Source organism: Aythya ferina, assembly GCF_964211825.1.
Source record: "Aythya ferina genome assembly, chromosome: 14".
In the NCBI taxonomy this organism is placed as follows: Eukaryota; Metazoa; Chordata; class Aves; order Anseriformes; family Anatidae; genus Aythya; species Aythya ferina.
The window spans coordinates 2,671,051-2,685,550 of NC_140312.1; the positions used below are offsets into that span (position 1 = coordinate 2,671,051).

At 47.7% G+C, this 14,500-nt stretch overlaps 1 protein-coding gene across 1 annotated transcript in view; it reads right to left on the minus strand.

Annotated features, from left to right (window-relative positions):
• FSTL4 (follistatin like 4) overlaps nt 1–13,912 on the minus strand; it is a 368,576-nt gene extending 354,664 nt beyond the window's left edge. Inside the window, exon 1 of the transcript XR_014697900.1 lies at nt 13,737–13,912. The gene's annotated coding sequence lies outside the window, so the exon portion shown is untranslated. The remainder of the gene's footprint in view (nt 1–13,736) is intronic.
• Between the last annotated feature and the right edge of the window lie 588 nt (nt 13,913–14,500).

Here is a 14,500-nt window from a genome sequence, read left to right on the forward strand (position 1 = left end):
ACAGGAGGCTCATCCCGAAGCCAGGCACATCCCCAGGAACACCCAGTGGGGCGGCTCGGCAGCAAAACACCAAGCTGTAAAGGCAACGCGTGACATTAATGACCCACTGCATTACAAAGCTGGCTGTGTGATAATGCCGTGTATAAATAACAGGCTGCAAAGATCATTAAAGCCAATCAGAAGTATAGGCTAGCCCCTAAAAATCTCTTTAGTGTCTCCAATAGTCCAATACAAGGGAAGAGCAGCACCAGCCAGCAAGCTGATGCAGACGCTCAGCAGCAATATTGGGGTTTCACGCCTGCACCATAAAGGTTTGATCCCACCCCGTGCAGTTTCACATGTCTCATGCTCCCCAAGGAGCTGCTGCTCACGTTTTCCTGGCTGCCCACACCAGGCAGCCAAGGGACACCGCATCCCTGCGTGTTCCCACTCAGCCAACCCAAACCAAGGACACCCATTTTCTGGTTTTCACAGAGCACCTCATGACCACCTACCACGTCTGATATGTTTATTCACCATATGTCCCGGCTGCATGCTAGTCGCTTTATTTTACCCACACAATATGACATTTTTGCCACTACAGCTGCATCCACAGTTCCAACGTGGCCTGACAGACGCAAGGAAAAGATGGGAGAGCAGGGTAGGAACAAGGCACCAACGCCAGGATCCTGCAGATCACCTACTGCATCCCCAAAGCCTGCTGGTGCTGACAGCCACCAAAGCCCTGCCTGAAGGGCCGCTGCCATCTGACATCCCGTTTCACAGCAGAGCAATCTTTAGAGCCCAGCAAACTCAATTTCCCTTCCATATATTCTCTAGCTGAAGAACAGGGTCACCCTGCCTGCCGCCTGTAAAACAGAAGTGCTAGCAAAAAGCCTGAAATGAGAATCTCCGAGCAGAGACCTCATGTTTTACCTTGCTGAAGAGCGGACAATTTAAGCCATGCTGCAGCTGTTAATAAGAGCAATTCCTTAAGTTGCTTTTTAGTGTAAGAAGTGCCTGCAAAAGCCCGGGGACTGCAAGTAAATTCGGCAATTAATATTAGCCATTACCTTACCACAACAATTTTTCTTAAAGAATATATTCATTTTTCTTTTAAGAGCCACTACTGGTGCTGAAAGCACATTTGCATTTTATTATCCCTAAATGCTTAACTACCATAACTAATGCTTGATTAATAACTAGCTGCCCACTACTGCTGCTTTAAGCCTCGCAATTCCTATGCGATTCTTTCTCCCCGTTGAACGTTGCCCCTTCTCACCCAGTAAGGTAGGAAGAAAAGGGTCAAACTAAGGAATAAGATTTAATTCATGGCCTGTCATAAGCTACAGTTTATTGTTCCAGCCAGGCTCGCTGAACACTGGGCAAAGCTATGAAGTTTATGGGTTTGATTTGGAAGTGAAATAGGGGGGCAAAAGCCTCGTACATCCACGTGGCCAGCCTGCCCTGCTGCAAACCTCTGCTGCACGCATTGCCTTCAGACTTCTTGCAAGGCAGCAGAAAAAGCCTGACTCTCCCTGGTGATCCCCATCCAACTGCACCACCAAGCACATCTGCAGTGCACTGTGCACACAAATGCCTTCAGCACCTGAAATCAATCTCCAAACAACAGCTTTATTTTTTCACTCTATTTTTCCTTTTTTTTTTTTTTTTAAATAGATTTATTTGAACGTGCCAATAACTCACCCAGTTTGTAGCTATTGAAGCATGAAGGCTTTTGGACTAATTTGAATTAAAATGAAACTCTGTGGATAATATTTGTTTGCTTCCAGGCCTTCATAATGGAGCCTTCAGGAAAAGAAAGAAAGAAAAATTGCAAAAGAAAATATGAATTGGACTTCAAAGCTGTTAAAAACCAGGCTCTGGCTAGAGGCCTCACCTGGGGTAGCCGCTTTTTCAGATGCAAATATCCAAGACATTTAACGATGGATGAAGCAGACCTCAAGTGCTTTCTGTTGCTCCGTATGTTCTCTCCCCAAATCCCCTCTCTCCCATGTTTGTGCCTTTCAGGTGGCAGCAGATTTAGCAGCTCCAGCTCGCCCGGCTCAGAGATAAGAAGCGCTCAGGGCTGTGGGCTCCCAGGATCCGCCCCGTGTGCTCTCCACCTTCACGTGGTGGCCCACAAAGCCCAAGGTGGTAAACCTCTCCCTGGCTCTGATCCAGCATGGTGCACCAGATATAAAATAATAAAAAACTCAAAAATTAGGGCAGCAGAACTACACTGGTGAGATGGATAACACAACAACGTGAGCTCAGGAAAAGGAAGAGTAAGAAATCTCTCCCTTTGGTCACTTCAAAGGAAAAGAGCACAGGCAATGGAAACCTCAAAGTTTGGCTGAAAGGATGAAAGTGGAATTGACAGCTGAAAATCAGCTTCAGAGCTCCTACCCCCAAGACTTTAGCAAAGGTCGCAACCTCCTGCGTGGCAGCTGCGGACACGGCTGTCAGATCAGGTTTGATTTCATCATAGCTGCCTTCAAATTAGGCAAGCTTCAAAACTGGCTCGGAACTGGCTTGTCTTCCACAAATGTTTATAACAAGTTTTGCTACCTCACAAGGCACGCAGCCCCGTAACCCTTGGCTAGCTCTGGAGAGCCATCAAAAATCCTCCTCCGTAATCACTGCCTTGGGCTCGGCACATTCCACCCCAGCACTTACTGGGCTGAATCCTCCACTGCTATCCACGCTGTTAGCAACTTAAACTCGGTAATTTATTTATTTAAACACTCCTTTTAAGCCTTCTAGGAACTTACTTGCATGAAATATTAACGGGAAGAGCGTTGTGAAGTACTAATAAATTTGTCTCCATTTCTGTTAGAAGCTGCAGAGCAAAACACCAGGTTTTCTCCAGCTGTCTGGGATGCCGGCTGGTAAATCCTGCAGATCCCCAGCACAGCCCCTCAGCTGCCACAGCCACGGCAGCGAGGCTGGGCCATTCCCCACCCCACAACCCAGGGGTGTCATCGTTTCGTGCTCAGGCAGCCAGCCACTTCCCAAAGACTGGGGCACGGGCACCCCACCACTCCTGGGCATCTGGTGGCAGAAGTGCTCCACAACCAAGCAAGCGAGGACACTTCTTTGTGCACAGCAGCACCTCAGGGCACTTTTCCCAAGGTTAAGGCAGCCGCCTGCAGCTCCACACGCAGGCAGTGCACCTCCAGCGTGCAGTAATGGAGAGCATTCATTTTCTGTAGACAAGCGTGCAAAGCTGAGGTGTCTGCACGTTTAATTGAGATTACGGCAGGAATTCATTATAAGATTAACAGGCTCCTAAAGCGATGTAACAGAGAGATACCCATACCTGAAGTACAGGCTCCACAGGACTATAAGGTCATAGAAAGTGCTAACGGTGCACATGGAAGTGAAAAAATTGATGTGACAGTCCCAGAACAAGACGGTGATTAAGTACATTTGCATGGACCAAAAACTTTAGTTTTAGAATCTAAGAGTTTAGTTTTAAAATACAAGAGATTTCGAAAAGTTTACAAAAAAGCGGGGTGAGATGAATCCCAGGCAGGCAGAACCAAGAAAAGTGGAAAACTCGTCGGGTGCACAAAGAGCTAATCCTGCAGGAACAGAGAGAGAAACCTGCAAAATCAACAGGAAGAGCAGGCTTCTCCTCCCCAGCCCAGCTGATAGGCAGTATGGGGAAGCCAAAGCTCCAGCAGAGATCAGTTTTGAGGCCTCCTACAAACTAAGGCAAGCTTCTGCATCACACAAACCACACAAATTCATGCCCACTGAATGCAGAAGCCAGGACTTGTCCAAGGTAACCACCTCCTACACTGAGTTCAGTCTTCACTCTGCCTGGTGCACCTCAACTTCAGCCTAAGAAGCCTCCTGGACAACTGGGAGCTCTTGAAAACAAGCTTTGGGAGACACCATGGAGCACAGTTAAGCTTCAAAGCCAAAAGATATCTAGAAGTGCTTTTAATTACTGAAATGAGCGATCTGACCTACAGGGGAAGGCAGGAACCACCACCAGGATCTGTCAGGACTTTCCACCGTCTCTCTGGTGCTGCCTGCTGAAGTCCCAGCCACGCAGCTCACAGCATGGAGCAAGGTGTTTGGGGCAAGGGATTGTTTTAAATGGAGTTTGCACCCGTGCAACCTATGGGTGGATCTGCCCCTTGTCTGTCCCCTCCGTTTCAACTTTAGCAGCTACATCTGCAGCCAGGCAGAACATCTCCATTGCTGTCACAACACCGGGGCTACGCACACAGCAAACAAGAAAAGAAACTGGCCTGGGAAGTTCCTCACCTGCACAGCTCAGAGACACCAGCTGGGACAGCTGCAGCCTAACGAAAGCCAAGTCCTCGTTTCCTCTCCTGAGGCTGCTTTGCTCTCTCCTGTGGGACACCTTTCTGTGCGGTGTGCCCCGGGGGGCGGCGATGATGGCTTAGCCAATTATACAGAGAAAAGAGGGATTTGATGAATGGATCGTTTTTGGTGCACTCCGCACTTTTGACTCATAAATCCCAGGGAAAACAAGGTAAATGGAGCATAACTTATTAATGAACAGAGCCCTAAATATCAGATGATCTGCTGTGAATCATCAGCTGGAACTGTGGAGCCTCCACACCGCGCTGGTTGTATCACGCTGCAGCGCTTCGGCAACATCCAAACTCCGCAGCCCTGCAGTAAGCCTCACAAGATAATCTGGGAAGTAACAGCCTGCTTTATTTAAAGCCCAGCAGAGCGAGCAGCTTGCCAGGCCTTCAAACTACGACTTCCAAAGGGGAGAATCTCACAGCCTCACCTTGCATTGTGAGCCCGAGGCACCACTATGTGCGGGATGCATCCTGCACCTGGCCAGAGGCACGCAGAGGCACCCTAAATCCCACCAGGCAGCTCCAAAGAAGGACCCTGGAGAAGTTCTGCATGCAGAGAGGTGACTTGGGAGCTCCAGATCTTCAAGTCCTCTTCTGCTCTTTTCCAATTTTCTTCCTAATCTTAAGTGTTCTCAGGCTTGACTACAACGTGTCTCTGGTACTGAGCTGTGGAAATACCTTCAAAAGGAAGTTTTTCTTTCACCTACACTGACAGAAGTAATAATAATAATAATAATAGAGTGCTCACAACTTCTAAGCACCATTTCGCCCTGCTTGTGTATGAGCACGTCACCTTTCAAGTGTCTCCTCTGAATAGGCTTGAAGTGAGATTCAGCAGCCGCATCTCTTCTCGTAGCAATACCCTGCCTGCAGCCTCCTTCATTCCCTGCCCTTGCGCACATCACCTTGTGCTCAAATAAACCCTCTGCCAAATTTTCAACGAGCAAGTAGCAATTAGAACACAAAAGTAAAATGAACGGCCACTGCCTGGTGCTGTGCCACAGACAGGACATCAATAGGACGCTGCTTTAGGTGAAACGTATTTAAAATAAGTTTTTATGAGACCATTTTTGCAGTGGTACCACCCTCTTATCCACCATCCATAATGATGGTCCTGCCCATTTTCTCACCTCAAAGGCAGCTCTCCATAGGTGGCCGAGTACCCAAGTAACACGCGGTGTTTACTTAGCTGGTACGTGACAGACGAGCAGGATTTACTGCTAACCCCCAATATTGATGTGCTGGAAGTACTTTGTTAGTAGCACCAGGCTGAAGTCACCCATCTCCTTGAGTAATGCCGGCCGCTTACTTCGGCATCTCTCTCCGCAGCAGGACCACAGACAACAAGGAAAAGTGTTAATGCATTACACTGAGCGGTGAGATTACACTTCGTCTTGGAGGAGCAGCCCATGCATTAACCACTGATAAATTCCACTTCCCTTCAAAATTAAGTTATAAGAGTCACTCGTCAATACTTACTGGAAACAAATCACCTCCCCAGAGCTGTCCGGAACCTCTTTGTCCACAGATGCCACAGAGAGCCAAAGACACACAAGAAAACTGAGTGGCATGAATGAATTTTGACTTGCAGAGGGGAAGCAGAGACAGGGAGACAAAGCACTCCCACCCTGGCCAAGAAACCTCTTTTAACATCACCCATTTCCCTCAAATCCATCCTTCTTTTCACACCTAATGGAGAAATATACTCCTTCAGCATAAGAACAGGGATGCAGAATATTAAAAAGTTTAAAAAAAAGAGAAGCCCGCCAAGAAAACTTTGCCATTATCACAAGCGATCCATCACCCTACAGATCTCTTCGGAGGTGTGAAATTGTCAGAGGCAGCAGCGGGGACGATTTACCATCTCTCCTCATGTATATTTTGGCGATTGCAGGAGTGGTCAGGTATGCTAAGATACATCATCTGGGGCTGCTGCTCCGAGGGCTGCCTTCATTTCTCACGTGCCAGACCATCCCTGAAGCAGAAAGTCGCAGATCCCCGTGGCAGCAGCCACAAAAACCTTGGTTGGGTAGGGGCTGGTGCGAGCACTCTTAATGTGGGGACCCAGCGCCCATCCCCAGCTCCTTCCAATGATTGAAGTCTTCACAGCGCTACTGCAGAAGCTGCAAATAAACTTTGGAAAATGATTTTTTCCATCTCCCTTTTTATATTTAAAATAATGGCTTTTCTACAAGCCAAATAGGAAGCTGTGTTCATGGGTTTCCATGGGCAGAGCTGGGGAAGGCTGCAAATTGCCGTGCTTAATGGACTCGGGAGCTCAGTTATCCATTTGGAAATTTCAGCCCTTTAAGCGAGACCAAATCAAATGGTTTAGTCCTCAGGAAGTGAGCACACGGCTTCACAGCTCCCTGGGTGTCATTACTTATGTCTGCTGGATTTGAAGGAACAAATGCCTCTCGGAGGAAGGAGACCCCTGCCCAGCAGCCTCTCTGGAGCAGGGGCAGCAGCAGCCCTGCTGGCCCCAAGGGCGCTCTGCAGCCTCCCCATCCTTTAGGTCTCTACACAGTGTCAATCAGTACTGAAAAGAATAAAATAAAAGGACCAGCGGGCATCTGCATATAGCTCCAAATGCACTGCAATGACCAATATCTGGAGTGTTTTCAAGATGAAATAAAAACAGGCTGGTTTCCCTGCTGGGGCAGCGACTCCCCAGGCAGAGGAGGGACAAAGTTGTGGACATATCAAGTAGAGAGTAAGGGTGATGCTAATCCTGCTATTGCTAATTAACTTTCTTTTAAAAAAAAAGTATTAGTTAAAAGTAGAGCATGGACGTGGTCATAGTGGCCCAAATCAGGATTTTCCCAGCTCCAGGCACACGAGAAGGTGACAGCACGAGCTGGTGCCAAGGGGAGCTGCTTCCCTGTACCCTCGGCTCCCTCCCTTCATGCTCCGGGATGCCAGAGGAGATTTCATGTCCCCACCTATCACTGCTGCCACACTGTGGAGCAGCCCTGACTCACCCCTCACATCCCGACCGTGTCCCCATGGATAAATGCACTGGGAGGCGCACAGCCTGCACCAGCAGGAGTGGTGCTGCCTCCCAGCCAAACACCTCCCAGGCCCTGGGATCCCACAAACAGGGCAGAAAAAAGCAAGGACAGCTTGTGCTGCATCTTGTTCCTACCAGGCAAGGAGAATAAACTTTAAAAAATACAACACAGGTGAACTAATGTCCTTTGTGATTTATGTAGACTATAAAATACACCAGAGGGGACGGGTCCCAGACCTGATTAGTGCTCATTCATAGAAAGTGCCAACATGAGTACACACACACCCCCTGTGCCAATAACAAAACACACGTATCCACAGCTGGGACCTAAAGCAAAACTAAAACATACTGAAAATACTCGAGGCTTCTCTCTCCTGCGTAGCTTAGCTGCCTGGAGGGACTGCCCCCCCGGCTGAAAACACCACCAAATCCTAACTGCCAGGATTAGATGCTGAAAGCCAGATCCCAGCTGGGAGCCGAGGCACCTGCGGAGCAGCATTTATAAATGAAAGCACTGACATGGCTTTAAACACAGGGTCACCAGAAACTCAATTATATGGCCATGAGTCCTTAATTGGGGGGCACACAGCAATACATCGGCTTTGTCCCACGGTCTGATGCTCCCCAAAATGCTCTCCCAGGGTTGTTGGTGTTACCCTTCAGGTAGGACATGAAGGGTAACAAACCCCTAAACAAAAAGCCCATCTGGGAACAGGATGAGAGTTTGAAATAACACTATAAAGTTTTACCAGAATAACTGATTTTAATTACAGGAAATAATTTCATATCTCATTGTGAAACCACACCGCTTCTAAAACTTTCAAGCTGATTTATCCTAGGTACAAGACTTTTTGCTTCCTTTCCTGTAAGCATCACACGCATCCATGCTTCTCCTGCATCCTCCTCACTGCAGTTTCCCGCAGACCAGCCATGAAACATGATTTATTTATTAATATTATTTATTTTCACCCTACCAGGGCTGGTTTCAGCTCAAAGGAAGAAGTGGCAGTGGCAGCAGGATAAAGTGTCTGTAAGAAGAGGCATGGAGCACGGCCTGTAGGAAACTGAACCCACCCTAGAAACAAGGAGGATATTTTCCAAAAACACCAGAATGTGGTCACTCTAGATGGTGAGCCACTTATATATTAAAAAAAAAAAAAAAAAAAAGAAGTCACCTTTACTTCTAGAAAGCATCATTTCAGCACCTGCACCAGCTCACATGCAATCCTGCCCATGGATACCTGTGCCTATCTTAACCCAGATGCGATGCTCTCCATTTAATCTCAGATATGTTATAAAGTGTCTGAGCAGGTAACCTTAGAGCCGTTTCTTTTTTTAGACAAAGGCTCATAGAATACATAACTATGGAAGTGCCTTTTTAAAAGTCCCAATTGTCAAAGGGCACAAGGACAAAGGGCTGCTGTCAGGTGCTGTAAGACACCTGATAAGAAACCAAAGTCTCCAAAGCTACAAGAGACATCCTCTAAAATAGAACGTGATGGGCCACTCGGTGGAGACAAGACACGGCACATCAACATTATTTAGGCTACCAGGAGCCCACCGTGAAGCCCTACCCAAGCAGAACACTCTCCCCCATTCCTGGGCTCAGCCTTGCAGAGGTGCCCCCCCCCCCCATCCCTCAGGTCTGGATCCGGCCACACTTGTGTTAGCTCCTGCTACGTGCGTAACGCCTGGAGGCTGGTGTCTGCAGCTCCAGATTTGGAAGGAAGAGATCACAGCACTGTAATTACTTGAGCTGGAAGCTTCCAGCCCAGCTGATTTGTCCTGTCATTTAATACCCACTCGTTTCCAAACGCAGTCGGCAGAGACAGCAACGTGCATCCCCTTGGCACGGGCCCAGGCAGAGTCGAGGGCTCTGCATTGCACACAGCACTGCAGGAGATTTTCCATGGCTAATAAGATCACAATGAAACTGATATTACAACTTAAACTGGGGGTCACAGAAAGCCAAGACAATAAATCCACTCAGCTTCAGAGAGCCTGAAGAAGCGTGACCTTTTCCCCATGGTTTACAACACAGGAGCCTGAGGGGAGCACCCCTTCCAATTACATTGCACTTCTATTTACCTACTCTACCAGGGGATGGCCTTTAAATTCCTCTGTTTTTGGGATTCTGCTCAGGCAGCAGGAGTCACATCCTACTCGAAGGGAAGGGTTTGCCAACGGCCTCACACGAGCCCTGCACCTTGCCTTGGTTATCGCTTTCCCCGTCCTGCACTCGGAGCCTTCCCACGTAATGGGACGCACACGTTTGGTCTCCCCGCTGGATTAGGAGGTCTTCAAGGCAGGTATCACCTTTTTGAGCCCTGACTGTACAGTATCTGACACAACCAGAGCCTAACCCTTGTCTGGGGCTCCTGATCGCCGTGGTAATGAAGACATTTCACTTCCAGCTGTACACTGAAGAGTCGGCTCTCAATTATCTGGGGTAACCAAAGGATGAATATCTAACAGAAGGCAAAAAATATGGTTAAAGAGGCATGTAATTTGCACTGAACACAACGTGCTTTTATAGCTCATGGAGAAAATTAAGTTATTGAAGGAAACATGCTCCCTGCCTTCTGCTGGGCCTACTGACCACATGCTCATGGAAAGGTTCGAGCCCACGGGAAATATTTCCTTTTACTTTTTTTTTTGAGGAATGATCAGGCTTGGGACCACCACTTCGAGCTGCCTCCAAGGGAAGGCTCCCTCATCTCGGTGCAGAGCCCCTACTCTCGGATTCAAGGACAAATCTCCTCCTTTCAGGAAACAACGGTAGTCACAGGAACAGTAGAAGAAGTGAAAAAGTTTATTAAAACACATATTTAAAAATAAAAAAAAAAGGCACACAAGGGCCTTGAACTACTAGCTGACTATGGGGAATATAAGAAACCAAGGCTAGAAAAGCCGCATTTGGATGTTTAAGTGCCAGCATGAACATGAATTCAAGTCCATTCCAGCCCTGCTAACATTAGGAGTATAATTGTTATTGGTATCTCACCCTTATCATTCACTTCAATTAACTCGGGTTGCTGCAGCAGCCACAACGGGTGTCTGTACGAGCACACAACGCCCACCCTGACACCAGAGAGGAGCTCAGCAGGGGCTCAGCCTCCCCTCACCTCTCAGCAGCTGGGACTGAAGCAGGAAACCCCCCGCCACCAGGCTCGGGCACCCAGCAGCCCCCCAGCACCACCACAGCCATTGCCATGAGATGGGGATGAGCTGCCCCCCCCAGCACGGCTTGCAGAGCCCAAGAGGTGCTTGGCTGCCCTATACAGAAAATGAGTGGGTGAGGATTGCACCCTCCCCACTCACACCCAGAGCATAACTGCCCTAAAGTCCCCTTACAAGCAAAATACACACTTCAACAAATCCATATTTGCACAAACCTGTGTTTTTTTTACCAGCCACTAAACATCACACAGACTACTTAGAGACATGTCCCCCTTTTCCTTGCCTTCTAGCAGAGCAAAATATGATTTACATTCTGTTTGCAGGCAAATCAAGTAAAATGCTTAATTATAAATAGCACTTGTAAATATAATCCTTTCAGCTGGAATATTTGTACCGGGGAGGTGACAGACCTTAGTAATGACTCCAGTTACAGAGCTCAATTAGCCCTGTTTCTCATCCCAGCACCAGCTGGAGCACAATGCCAGCACAAAGCTTGCACACACACGGGGCCACGAGGCACCACAGAGCAAACCCACATCAGGTGCCGGGCATGCAGACACCACCAGTTTCAGTGACACCATGACAGCTCACAGCAGTCGAGGATCTATCCCCCAAGAGATATGTGGTCCCCATCATACCAGAAGATTAGCTCCATTATTTTTATTTATGTAGAGCTGAAACACACTTTCTAAAGCCAAGTCTGCGTTCAGCAGATGAAATATTTTATAACCTAGCCACCAAGGTTATGGAAAGGTGGAGGGGAATGTATATCAATATTGATAAGATTTTTTTCCCCCTAGATATATTTACTAGGCTGGATCATCTTCTACAGGTAATAGAGCTGAAGATATCACCTCTATCGCTCAGACATCACGAGGAGATACCAAGTTGGAAAGCTCTGACCAAACAAGTCCCAGCCTTGAGGCCCCCAAAACCTGCCAGATCATGCAGAATTGGAACTACAGACTGAAGGTGGTGTTTAAGAGCTAAGACTCCATGATAAAAAGCTGAAAACATTTCAGTCAGGAGAAAGTGTTCATTACATCTACTGTGCCGGGAAAGCTAAAGCACAAATGACAACAGGAGAAGAAAAGAAAAAAAAGACAAACATTTCATTCCATATAACTAGCTCCACCCCCACTTCTCAACTAACTTTTGAAGTTGGATCTGTTTGTGAGAGTTTGGTCCTGCTCTTTGCTGTTCAGGTGACAGGCTCTGCCATCACAGCTCGATGTATGATAACAAACACAGGACCACACACGTTATTCTGACATCAGAGATTACAGAGAAGTGGTATTTGCATGAATTGATTTCAAAACAAAAGGTTTTCATTTTTATGACACTATCTTTTCATCAATAACAAAAAAAATAAATATTTTAAAAATAAATCCGAGTAAAAAGTCTCTTTACAGACTCCAAGCATTAGCTGCTGGCAAGCCTGGCTGCCTCAGCTCACACAAACAAACTTCACCTGGGCAAGTTACTCCTGTGAGGTCTCACCTGGGGCTTCACACTATAGCATGAAAATTCACAGAAGATGAGAAGCCAGCTAGGTTGTGTCCTCCAGGGCAACAAGCACCGTCCTGACCTTCCTACGTCCATGTGTCCCAGCACAGCAGCTCCCTGAGGTCTCCTCTCCATCTCCTCAGAAATGCCAGAGCCGTACGTGGCTTAGCCAGGAAGAGAAGGGAGAGCCCCAGCCCTGCCAACATTTGTTATCTGAGGGATTAACCCCACCACGAGCACTTTAGACTCATACCTAGTACTTGAGGCATGCAGATATCTGCACTATGCTGGAGCTATTCCACAGGAAACAGCACAGGGAGGAGTACTGAAATGCACTGAATGAGAGAAACGCCCTGATTTCACAGATCTAAGACAACCTCAACCAACGAAACCAAACCAGAGCTGGCAGATCTGCAGCAACGCAAGGTGCCAGAGGCAGCTCCGGGTTCGGGTGCACCAGCTGGAGGTACTTCGGGAGGATTTTGCCGTGAAAAAACAGGCCGCCCTTGGTTAACCAAGGAGCAATATACCTTCCTAAAAGCAACCACAAAGGCTAATCTCATGAAGGGCAAAAGCTGCCAGAGCTTGAGAGCTTTGTTGAAGCAGGGCCTAATGCCTCTCAGCTTGGACAGGCTCTGAGCTCCTCCAGGAAGCACTCAGCAGCTTCAAATCCGTGTTTCTACTTCAGGAAGTAGAAGGCACAGGAGACAAATACCTTTTAAAAGATGCTGTTTCTGTCTATTAGCCCAATATACTTGTTAAACAACCCGCTGAGGACAGTAAAAGTAAACAAACAGACGTTTGGATGGGCTGATTTGCACCTTTGGAGAGATCTAGCAGCAGCGATTACACAGGTGGTTAACTTTAGGGAGAAACTTCATCTTCTTATTAAGAAAAAGGAACACAATTATAACGTTGGTGTGAAATAATTTGTCCCACATTCGGTGTTTCTCTCTCTCTGTGTCAGTTTATTGCTTCAAAATTATTTATCTCATTATTTATCTGTTTTTGAAGGACATCTTTTTGTGCCTTCGAGCCACTCTATTCATTAGTTCTCCAGAGCTCGTGTCCCATTTCATTATGTTTTAATCTTTACAGTTGTTAATTTGCATTTCATTTCCTGTAGTAGCAAAACATTACTAACAAAAGAGTTATTGTAAATATTAATACAAGTCAACTGATAATCATCCAAGGAAGCATTTCACAGCGGTAGCAATTGCCTGTGACCAAGGCAGGAAAAAAAGCAATTCAAGAATTAGAGAGGAGAAACACTTCAGGTTGAAGGCACGGCACCTTCTGGGAAGCGTAGGCTGGGCCAATGCAAAGCAGCACTCCTGATTAACAAGGTCTTACGTGGAACAGAAGATGCCTGGAAAAAAAGCAAGCCCTGGTTGGTAGCCAGGCACCTAGAGTCCATCAGGAGCTGAGCTATTTTAGCCTCTCCACAGCACATTAATGCTTTGCTAGCACCCCAACTGTAACACTCACCTACAAAAACTAACAAAAGCACCATGTCAAGCCAAAAAAGACAAGCCTACAGCAGCAAACTCAACAAAGCAGGCAGGTGAGGCTTCCTCCTCCACACACAAACTTTACTGCCAGTTCCCAGCATTGCGCTCCACCGAGTTCAGCTTCATTTGGGCTACACCACAGTTTTCATTTTGAGAGAGACACGTTCAATACAGCTTAAACAATAAAAAGTAACTCACTCAGATCTAAGCCATCGTCCTGCAGGCTCTGAGCTTCGCTTGTGGTGTTCTGGGGATGGGGCAAAGGAGCCCAGCACCAACCCCCCTTCAGGTGCTGTCTCAGCCCAAATAGATCACGGCATTTTGGAGGAGGGTAACTATCCTCGTTAGATAAATACAAGGCAGGCTTGTAAATACATTAGCTTTAATGGAGAAAAGCACTGAGTCACTCAAAGCTTGTGAGTGGAAGCCTGAGCTCCGGCTGGTTCCCTAATTAACCTCCCGCAGCCGCACAGCGCGCTGCCAGGAGCTACAAAGGACGAGCACTGCCAGGAGCTGCTCGCTAGAAAACCTCCACAAAAGAGACAAGCAGAGCTCAGGGTCTGGTATTTAGGCTCACACCTTTGTAACTCTGCTGGTACTCCTCGTTTTATCCCTTAGAGAACGCCACCAGGCACGTTTCCAGGCTTGGGGCTTCCACTGTCACCAAGTGTCCCCAGCGCGCGGCTGCTATCGGGAGGGGAGCAGTCACGGTGCAGCAGCGACAGCCAGGTTTGGAGCAGAGCCTGCAGAAGCCCAGTGCAGGCACCCAGCTCCCAGGTGCTGGGGAGAGGATCGCCTCCAGCTCCTCACACTTGCTGCACCTTTGTAAGAACTCCAGCTTTGTACCAGGACATCCATCGGGGCTGTTCCTCCGAGCAGCTGCAGCTCCTGCCCACCCATCACAGCACGGCGCTCTCCTAGCAATGCTGCATGCACAAGTAACACAGCTGTAGGGGCTTCAC